Here is a 9,580-nt window from a genome sequence, read left to right on the forward strand (position 1 = left end):
CCAGCCTCCAGGCTGACTTCAGAGGATGATGATGTCCCTTTCCATGGAGCCAGAGCATGGAGGGGACAGACTTCCCTCTCCACTGCAGTGGTGACAGACAACCTTAATTTGCCCCCATGGAGCCTGCCTGGGACACCTCCACAGCCATGTGTGGTCAGTGTTGTGCCCAGCGTGACCACCACAGCTTGGGTAAGGTGGTGCCAGTCTGGTGTCTCTTCCTTGCCTGGGAAGAAGTGGTGAGACTGGCCAGGGATGTTGGACCTCTCTGGAAAGCCAGACCAAGCAGGCCAGTGTTTGCATTTTAGTCACGTCTTGGTGGTAAGGACACACGGCCAGGTGCCAACCACCACCAGGGACCTGACTCCACTGGCTTTACACCACCACCACCACCACCTCTCAGGACTCGAGATAGGGAGAATGGGCCCCATCAACCACACCCTGTTAGAGATCTCTGGCTATCTGGCCATCCCACAAAGAGGGATTTTGAGTTCATTTTTCTGTCAGACCCTGGAAAGAGGCAGGGCACTGGCAGCATGCCAGGGTAGTGCTTGTGATAGGGGCTTTGGGGCTCATCATACCTCTGCCCTGAAAAACCCTGACATCCCCAATGTCATTGTCTCTGTACTTATGTTGACAGAAGAGGTCTCACAGGCATCCCTCTCCCACCAGCGCTATGTGGGTAAGTCAGGCTGCATTAAAGCACAGCCACTAAAACACCCAGCCCCAGCCCTGAGCCCTTCCCTCCAGTGCCTCGGGGCTCCCCTAACCCCCAGCTGCTTTCACGCAGGTAACAAACCCTCCAACTTCACTGCTGTCCCTCCTGCCCTCCCACTGCCATCCTCTCCCCTTCCTTGCCTGTCCCCCAGCCTTGCCTTCCCCCACGATGGCAGCTGCCTCTGGCCGTGGAGCAGAGGGAGACTGGGCACTGCTCTTCCCTCTCTGCTGGCATGATGCAACCTGGGCTCCGTGGCGGTGACCCACTGTCCCAGCCAAACAAACCCTGCCGGGCCTCGTGTTCCATTGCAACAGCAGCGCAGCCCCGGCCCTGCCAGCCAGGGACAGCACAGCCACCCCTGGCAGAGCCCGGGGCTGGCAGGGGCAGCTCTTCTGCTGGAGGCACCATCCCAGCACCCCTCGGGGATGATTTTTGACTGGGCTGTGGCTGCCAAGACCAAGGGAAGCCTGAGGTCTCCAGGGTGCAAGGGACCCACATCCTGAACGGTCCCCACTCCCGACGGTGTGATGAGCTCAGTGTGGTCCTGTGGTGTCCCTGCCTGTCTGTGCACCTGCTCTGCCCTGTGTCTTCTTTGCCCCGATGTCAGAGCAGAGCTGTTGGGGAGATGGAGGCTGTCAGCTGATTCCCTAGGGGCTTTTTGGTGCTGTCCCTAAACTCCCTGTGGGCACAGCAGGCACGTGAGAAGGGCCTGAGGCCAGTGTGAAGCTGTGGGATCCATGTGGCACCTGGCACCGGGACTCTTCCAAGTCGTGGGATGAGCTGAGGCACCAGCACGATTCGGAGCAGGAGCTGGGGACACCGGCTGTCGCAGAGGGTGACGCAGGGACTGGCACTGCCAGAGGCAGCCTGGTGGAGCCAGGACAGAGACAGCAGCGGCACGGCAGGGGTGCGATGTCAGGGTGCCAGAGGTGAGCAGTGATGGGCAGATGTAGGTGAGAGTTAAGCCATGCTGGGGACGCTGAGCCTTGCCCACGCTCCCTTGATGTAATATTTGTGGGAGCAGTGTGTTCCAGCAGTGCCATAAACACAGAGAAGCAATAAACTTGCCTTTATCTGCCTGTGGAGCCTTGGGACCATCTAAATTAGGAAACAAAGGAAGAAACAACAACTCCAAAGGGTTTTTTTCCAGCTGAGCTGAAAATAGAGCAGAAGCCGGGAGGGGGAAGTTCAGCCCAGACAGGGCTGGGACACCTCAGCTGGCCCCGGTGCCACCCCCACATCTGGCCTAGAGCCAGTCTGTGCCTGGGAACACACCCAGGGCAGTGTCCCCGGGCACAGTGGGTGATAGTGGCCCCGGCATCACTCTCCTCCCAGGAGTGGCAGAGGATGTGCAGCCAGGCTGTAGGGCTCTGGCATGGAAGTGGTGGTGTTGTCTGTATGACAACACACCTCTGCCCTGCCTTTTGGGCAACCTGCCTGGAGCTGTATCTCCTCTCCTCAGCCCCTCGAAGCCCTTTCCTGTCCTGACCCTCCAGCAAGGGAGTGCCATTGCTGCAGGAGCCACACTTGTGTTACAGTCCCTTCTGTCAGTCACTCACCTCGCCCTAGCTTGGCTCAGTGCTGTCCTTGCATGGGCAGAAGCTGATCCCCAACCCTCTGAACATTGGCCCAGCACTTGGTATCTCCTGGGCATGGACTGTGTCAGCTCACTCAAAATTAACTATTCTGGGTCATCTTCCTCGCAGAAGACAATGACATTGCAGCAACTGAGGTTCTCACCCAGTGATGATTGTGAAGACAGGTTTTCATTCAGATTTACCCAGTCCCCAGCAGGTTATTACCCCTCTTCTCACCCCTACAGTCCCCAAACTGTAAAGTTTTATGGGACTGTCAACAACCATAACCAACCTATTGCCACCCGTGACCAACCCCTCACCATCTGTTGCCACCTGTCCCTAACCCATCCCCACTCATCCCCACCAACCCATCACCGTCCATCACCCACCACCACTAACCCATCCCCTCCCCTCAGCAACGAGTCCCCACCCCTCACTAACCCATCACCAGCCATCGCCAACCCATCACCGGCCCATGCCCCGCGTTCCCAGTCGGTGCCATCCACCCTCACTGGGGAACAGACCCAGCCCCCTGTGCCAATGGCAAGGTGTGGCCCGACCCCGTGTGGCACTGCGTGGGGGGCTGTGGGGACAGTGCCTGTCTGTGCAGGTGAAGCACTGGTGGGGTAAGCCCTGCCAGCCCCCAGGGCTTTTTGGGCTCTCAGATCACAGCTCTTGTTATGAAGACCATAAATTATTAATTGCAGCTAAGATGGGAAAGGCTGTGAGCTGCCGCCTGCGCAGATCCGCTGTTCATCTCCGGGCTCTGCCCTCCTAAAGCAGGTCTCACATTTATATTTCATGAGCGTGTCCCTCAGAAGCAGTTTTACAGGGAAAAGGAGGAGTAACGCATGCTCTGCACAGAGCCCAGGCAGGCAGCGTGCAGCCCCAGCAGCCTCCTCCATCCCAGCCAGAACTCTGCACTGCTGCACAAGAAAACCCTCCCCAGGCATTAAATCCTGTTTTCTCACAACATTTAGGACAATCCGTTAGGGCTTGTCCTATACTTTGGAGGTAGGCGTGCCAACAGGCAGGTTGGCACAAGCCACCTCTGCTGAGGTGGGTGCTGGGAGCACACAGAAAGCTGAGCTCCATGGAGGTTGTCTCGGCCTAGAAGGCTTGTCTGGTCCTGAGCCCCAGCTGCTGGCCCGTCAGAGTAAATTCACATCATACCTCATTAAAAATTTGGGGCTCAATCCAGGCGCCCACCCCAGACATATGCAGTGGAGGTGGGGTGCACTTACACAGCCCCCAGCATTTGGGGAACATCCTGGAAAGACCTCTTGTGAAGAAACACCTCCCTGGCTCAGTGTTTTGGGCACCTGCCAGGTCCTGGGCTGACCTGGGACCTTTCTCTGCTTGCTGCCAGGTGGTTTGGGGTCGTGGGGTGATGACCTGGGTACCCACACAGGACAAGTTGGGTTTGTGCCCCGTGCAGCTTCAAGCAGGAGCGTTCCCCCCCAACACCCCCGGACTGGCCGTCTCCCGTGGGCGGCTGTCAGCTCGGGTTCAGCTCTTCCATCACCTGCTCTGAGGAGCCTGTCTGCTTGTTTATTCTTGCCTGAATCCATTAATTAACCTGAATTAAAGCGTCATTCGAGCTGACAGTGCTGGGCTTCCTTGCGGCAAGGATGTTCGTTACGATTACCACCTGGGCAAGGAAATTACAGCAAAATTCCTATGCTGCCAAGGTCTGGGAATGATCCACCAGCAGGACCCACAGACCTGGGACAGGGCTGGGATAACGGCAAAGAGCCTGTTCCCATGCAGCTTGCTAGAAACAGGAGCAGAAGCAAAAGCCCTTGAGCCTCTGGGAGCAAGGGGCTGTGCTGGGGGGCTTTAATCCAGCCTAGGGATGATGAGGAAAAACTCCTGTCTGTGATGCAGCAGCTGCTGCTCACGGGATTTGGGTGGGACCCACCAAAAAGCTCCTTCCCTGGAGGAGATACAGCCCTGGGATGGGCTGCAGAGCCTCGGGCTATCTCCATCCCTGCCTGAGATTTCCAAACCTGGTTGCACAATGCTGTGGCCACCCTGACCTGGTGCTGGGGCTGGTGCTGTCTGACCAGCAGGGAGATCCCATGGCCACTGGGCTCATGGGGTTGTGATGGACCCTTCCTTCTCTGAGCACCCACTGCCTCCTGCCCAAGATGTGTTTTTACTTAGAGGTGAGTGGAAATACAGAGAAATCCTTATGGAGGGAGAGAGGAGCATGGCCAGGCCAAGGAGCTCTGCTTTGAGCCTTTTGCCCCTGTTAGTGACCAAATGGTGGAGAGTCCCTCATTATGCGAAGGTCATGCAGCTCCATCCTCCTCCAAGCAAGAATCCCTGCAATGCTCCCACACCAGGAGTCGGTGGGAGTCCCTGTGCCCTGTGTCAGGGATTTCTACTGGAAGTAAAAGGAGAGAAAGCTGAAGCATGAGCAGAATCCAGCCCGTGTGTCCCAGCACTCTGAGCCTGCAGCGGGTCCTCCCGTCCCCACAGCAGTGCAGCACCTTCCTGTGGCTGTGGACAGACGGAACACTGCTGCCGAAGGGCAGGAAATGCCAGGGAAAGGCCAGCTGAGCCAGATTTTAAAACTAAATTACATCTTGACTTTTTCACCAGCTTTAGCACAAGATGTGATTCCTGTCAGCGAGCTTCAGCGGGTTTGGATATGTTCATGTTTGCACTTTTCCATGCCTCTCTGTAGACCCTTTCCAATGCCTTGGGTATCCAATGCAGTTTCTGTGCTGCATGTTCTCACTCGTTCAATAATCAAGTTAACTGCCATATGCACTGCTCATCGAGAAAGAAACTGCTTCTTGTTAAAGGTGTGAAAGTAAGTCATGTGTAAAATTAGCTTAGCCCTCAGATGGGAATTGATTTCAAAGCAATAGAACCTGCCTGGGTTCCCAGGAGATGGACCATTCTCCAAACCAGCTACTGTTTTGCAGAAGAGGGGAAATATTTTCCCAAAATGTAGGAGGAGGGTTCTGGGGACTTACTAATGGCTAGGTGGCGGAGGGAAGATCAGTCACCAGGATGAGAGCCCAAGCTGCGTTCCCAGGCTTTGAAACAGCCAGAGAGGAAGAAAATGTCCCAGTCCCCAGAGGGAGCTGAGGGCAGCTGAGCCCAAACAGCGCCTGGCTGTGGGTGGCCTGGGGCTGTGGGTGACCCTGGCCAGCCCCGCTCCTGGGCTGCTGGTCCTACAAGCTACAGATTGTGTTTCTTTTTGTTTTGAAGAAAAATGAACTTCTGGGGTGGGATTTGCCCCCACTTCAGGGATTTGGACATTAATTTGTAATGGGGATTAAGAGTTCAAATCCCTTAAGCAGCTTTTGCAGCCCCATCCCTCATTCCCCTCACGGCCGAGACCCCCGGCCAGCCCTGCTCAAGCATGGACAGTGTCTGTGAAACCCCCACATCAGCAGGGCCTGGGTATGGTGGCATTGGCATCACATCATCAAGGCTCCCCTTGCCCTGCCGAGACATGGCTCTACCCAGCCCCTGGAGGGAAGGCCCAAAGCAGCCTGGCCAGAGGTTTCACTGCCAGCTCCGTCCCCACTCTGGGCACAGAGCAGCTGCTGGGGCTGTGGCCAGGGCAGCATGAAGGGCTTTTACCATCCAAGACTAACACGGGCTTTGGTAAAGGCCCTGACATCCCCTGGAACATCTCAAGTTCAGCTGTGCCCCTGGAGTCACCCTTCCTGAAACAACAGGGCTCAGCCTCTGCCCTGCTCCAGTGTAGGAGGCCCGTTGGGAACTGGGGTTTAAGGCTGATCCCCCCAGCATCAGACACTCCCCAGGGCTGAGGAGAAAGTGCAGTGTTTCCACTGCAAGACACTTCTATAAATAGACTGACACCATTTCTCTGCTTCATTACCATGGACTTTTAGGATATTTCCACTGTATTTCAGTTTGGCATGTTGATTTCCTTACAACTTGCTCCTGGGAACATCTGTCGTGGTTTAAAGAGCAGAGCTCACTGGAAGGCAGGGGACATCTCCAACAGCCCAAGTCCAGGACAACAAACCCAGGGAGAAGGATTGGCCTCCTGGTTCGAATGGAGGGAAAGACTGGGGGTGAGCTGTTTCCAGCTGAAGACTGCTGGCAGCACGTGGGATGCCGGAGTGCCATGGCAGGTATCAGAAATCTGCAGGAGGTGGCTGGCAGGGCTCCCTCACTGGCAGGACCCTCAGCCCCAGGGCTTGGCCTCGGCACAGGGCTGAGGGTGAGCATGGCCCCCAGGTGTGGAGCACTGGATCCCTGGGATCCTCACCCCCTGCCTGGAAAAAGGGCTGCACACCACAGATGTATGTGAACCCCTTCCTGGGTTCCTCCACAAGGTCCTGTCCCCAGCTGGGAGATCTGGGGGAGGAAAGTGCGAATTTGGGGGGTTCACCTTGGCTATGCCCTGGTGATGTGGCAGCTCGAGCACAGCACAAGGGTGCACTGTCCCTCTGTGCCCTGGTGTGATGCTCCTTGAGCCATTGGCATCACTCCCTCCCTTGCTGAGGGCACAGAGGACGATCCCAGTCTACCCTCAGGGCATCCTGGGGCACTGGGGACTCCTCTTCCCCAGGGCTTTGGGACATGGGGTGAGGCAGGGCAGCCCTGAGCCTGCTGCCAGACACAGCACGGCCCCTCCACTGAGTCACGGCGGGAGGGGGTGCCCGAGTGCCTGGGGACCCCATCAGCAGCTGAGCCCCTTTAGTACCCATCTCCGTGGGGATGTTGCTCGGTCACACCGTGGGCAGTCACACAGTTTGGGGAAAACCAGGGCTGACCCTATGCCACAGCCCTTCTGCCTCTCCAGTGTCACTGATCCCACTGCCAGGGTGGCGGTTGCTTTGCTCTCCCCTCCTCCTTCTCTTCTCATTCCCAGTCAGACTCAGCAGGGATCCCCCTTTAGCTCAGAGTTTGCTGCTGGTCCCTGAAAACTAATGCAAGACCCTGGCAGCTTGGTCCTGCTCACACATCCTTGTGTCATCCTGGGCCAGCAGCTCCCGCTGCCCCAGCTGCCTCCACCCCTCACAGCATTCCATCACCTTCTGTGAGGGAGGTCACTGCTGCCCTGCACCACCCACAGCCAGCCAAGAAGCAAAGCTTGGCTTGGGAAGGGAGAGGAGAATGCTGCACCTCACACGGGCAGGCTGCTGGCTGCTGCCCCCCCCCCCCCCCCCCCGCTGACAGCCAGGCTGCAGGCTCTGCCGAGCCTCTGCAGAAGCTCCATGGGGTTCTGTGATGGCAGCAGCCACTAAATAATCTGTCAGGTCTTTCAGATGAAGTGGGGTGGCCAATGGCCAACAGGCTGGTGTGGATCAGAGCCTGGTGAGTGTGGAGTGAATGTGCACCCACCAGGGAGATTTTCTGAGCCAGTGGCCGCTGTGAAATGTGCCAAACTTTGCATTAACACAGTGATAGATGTCTACAGGCACATCAAACCAGCAAAAACCATCCTTGGCCCACTGGGAAGCAAAGGCAGCAGCTGATTTGGATTTCCTCTGAAATAATGCAACTCCAGACAAGGATGCATTTGAAAAGCATGCAGTTCTCAAGGGCATTTATCATAAAACCAAGGAATCATTAAGGTTGGAAAAGACCTTTAAGATCATTGAGTCCTACCATTAAACCAGGCCTGCAAGGTTCACCACTAAACCATGTCCCCAGATGCCACATTGAGCATTTAGGGCCAAAGACAGTGCAATTAAAACCATGCCCGGCCACCAGCCATCTGGAAAGCAGCTCTCACTGGTGTCACATCCAGCGTGTGTCAACGCACTGCGAGGTGGGAGCAGATGTGGTGCACTCCAGTCTGACCCAGGGCCATGTGGACGGGATGGTCAGCACAGAGAAAAGTGGCAACTCCAGTGTTCATTTGTGGGTGAAATACCCCATGGCAATGCTGGAAATGGAAATCCCTCAAGAGCCAAACCCTGGGCTCACCAGTGAGTTAGCAGCCAAACAAGCCAGGCACATTAGGTTCTTCCATCTAAGAAATGTTCCAGATGTTCATATCTCTGCTTTGTGTTGTGCTCTGCCAACCCTCCCTCCCCGGGGAATGCATAGGGAGGAGAAATGCAGGGGAGAGCAGCTCTTTGTGTTTGCATAAGCTTCCATCCCTCTGTCTGAACAGGAAATCAGTGAATTTCGGGAGTTAGGTCAATGCTGCCCAGGGAAATTCTGAGTTTGGTTAGGGGCAGTGAGAACCCGCAAAGCTGTCCTCAGCTGGGCTGGCAGCAATGGGCTGTGCTCAAGGAGGCATCCGTGAGCTTCCCAAAACCTTCCAGGGAGCATCCCCACCTCCTGCCCCAGCCCCCAGGAAAGAGTCAGCATCCTTCACCCTCCTTCTTTTTGCTGTTTGCTGATGAATAGCTCCTGGATCCTTAAGACACTTCCATGAGTCCTGGACTGAGGGCTGGAATTTCTGCAGCATTTCCCCACTGCTACGGAGAATCCACATCAGAAAGCTCATGTTGGGGTCAGTTCCTTTGGTCTTGGGAGACACTCTTCCCTTGGGGGTGTCAGAAAGGGGGGATCCACAGGGGCAGGGCTGAAGACCCCTTTTCCCACTTGGGATGGGACAAGCAGCTCACACCAGGGATGCACCTGGTTCTTGGCAATACATTATTGGAAAGTCCAAGGTGGACAATGCTAAAATGAAGTGTCATCTCCCACGGAACATCCCTGACTGCCCAGGACTCACAGCTGCCTGTGGAGGACCCCGGATTTTGGGGGCTGCATGGAGGGACAGTGCTCCCCACACAGTGCAGTCATGTCTGGCCAACAGAAGAGTAGGATGCTGCCGAGGGCTTTGAAAGCACAAGGCATCAGAGCAACTACCAATACCCACGACCAGCACTTCACACCTGGGACCGCCACCAAATGCTCGTCCCTAGTACCAGGACCAGGATTTAGGATCAATACCCAGGGCCACTTCCAGTACCAGCCCTCAGTACAAGCCCCAGCACCCAGTGCTGACTCCCTGCATGAAAGGGCTGATGTTCAGCACCATCCACAGCACAAAGACCCTGTACTTGCACCAGTGCACGAGGCACTGCTGTCCCAGATTTTGGTCCAACGAAACCAGTTTAGGGTTTGACCCTTTCATGCACAGACTTTCCCAGTTTCTCATCCTTGACAAAGGAGAAAGAATTAACAAAATCCGTAAGGAAGGGGAAGGGGCTGGGGGTGGGCAGGAGGCCCCCAGTCGCCTGGGGCTGGGCGGGGCTGAGGTATCTCCTGCACGTGGCACAAAGAGCCACAAGAGCTGTTCCCCCCGAACATACCAAGCACATCCTCCCAC

The sequence above is a fragment of the Coloeus monedula genome (genome assembly GCF_965178545.1).
Source record: "Coloeus monedula genome assembly, chromosome: 27".
NCBI classification, from domain to species: domain Eukaryota; kingdom Metazoa; phylum Chordata; class Aves; order Passeriformes; family Corvidae; genus Coloeus; species Coloeus monedula.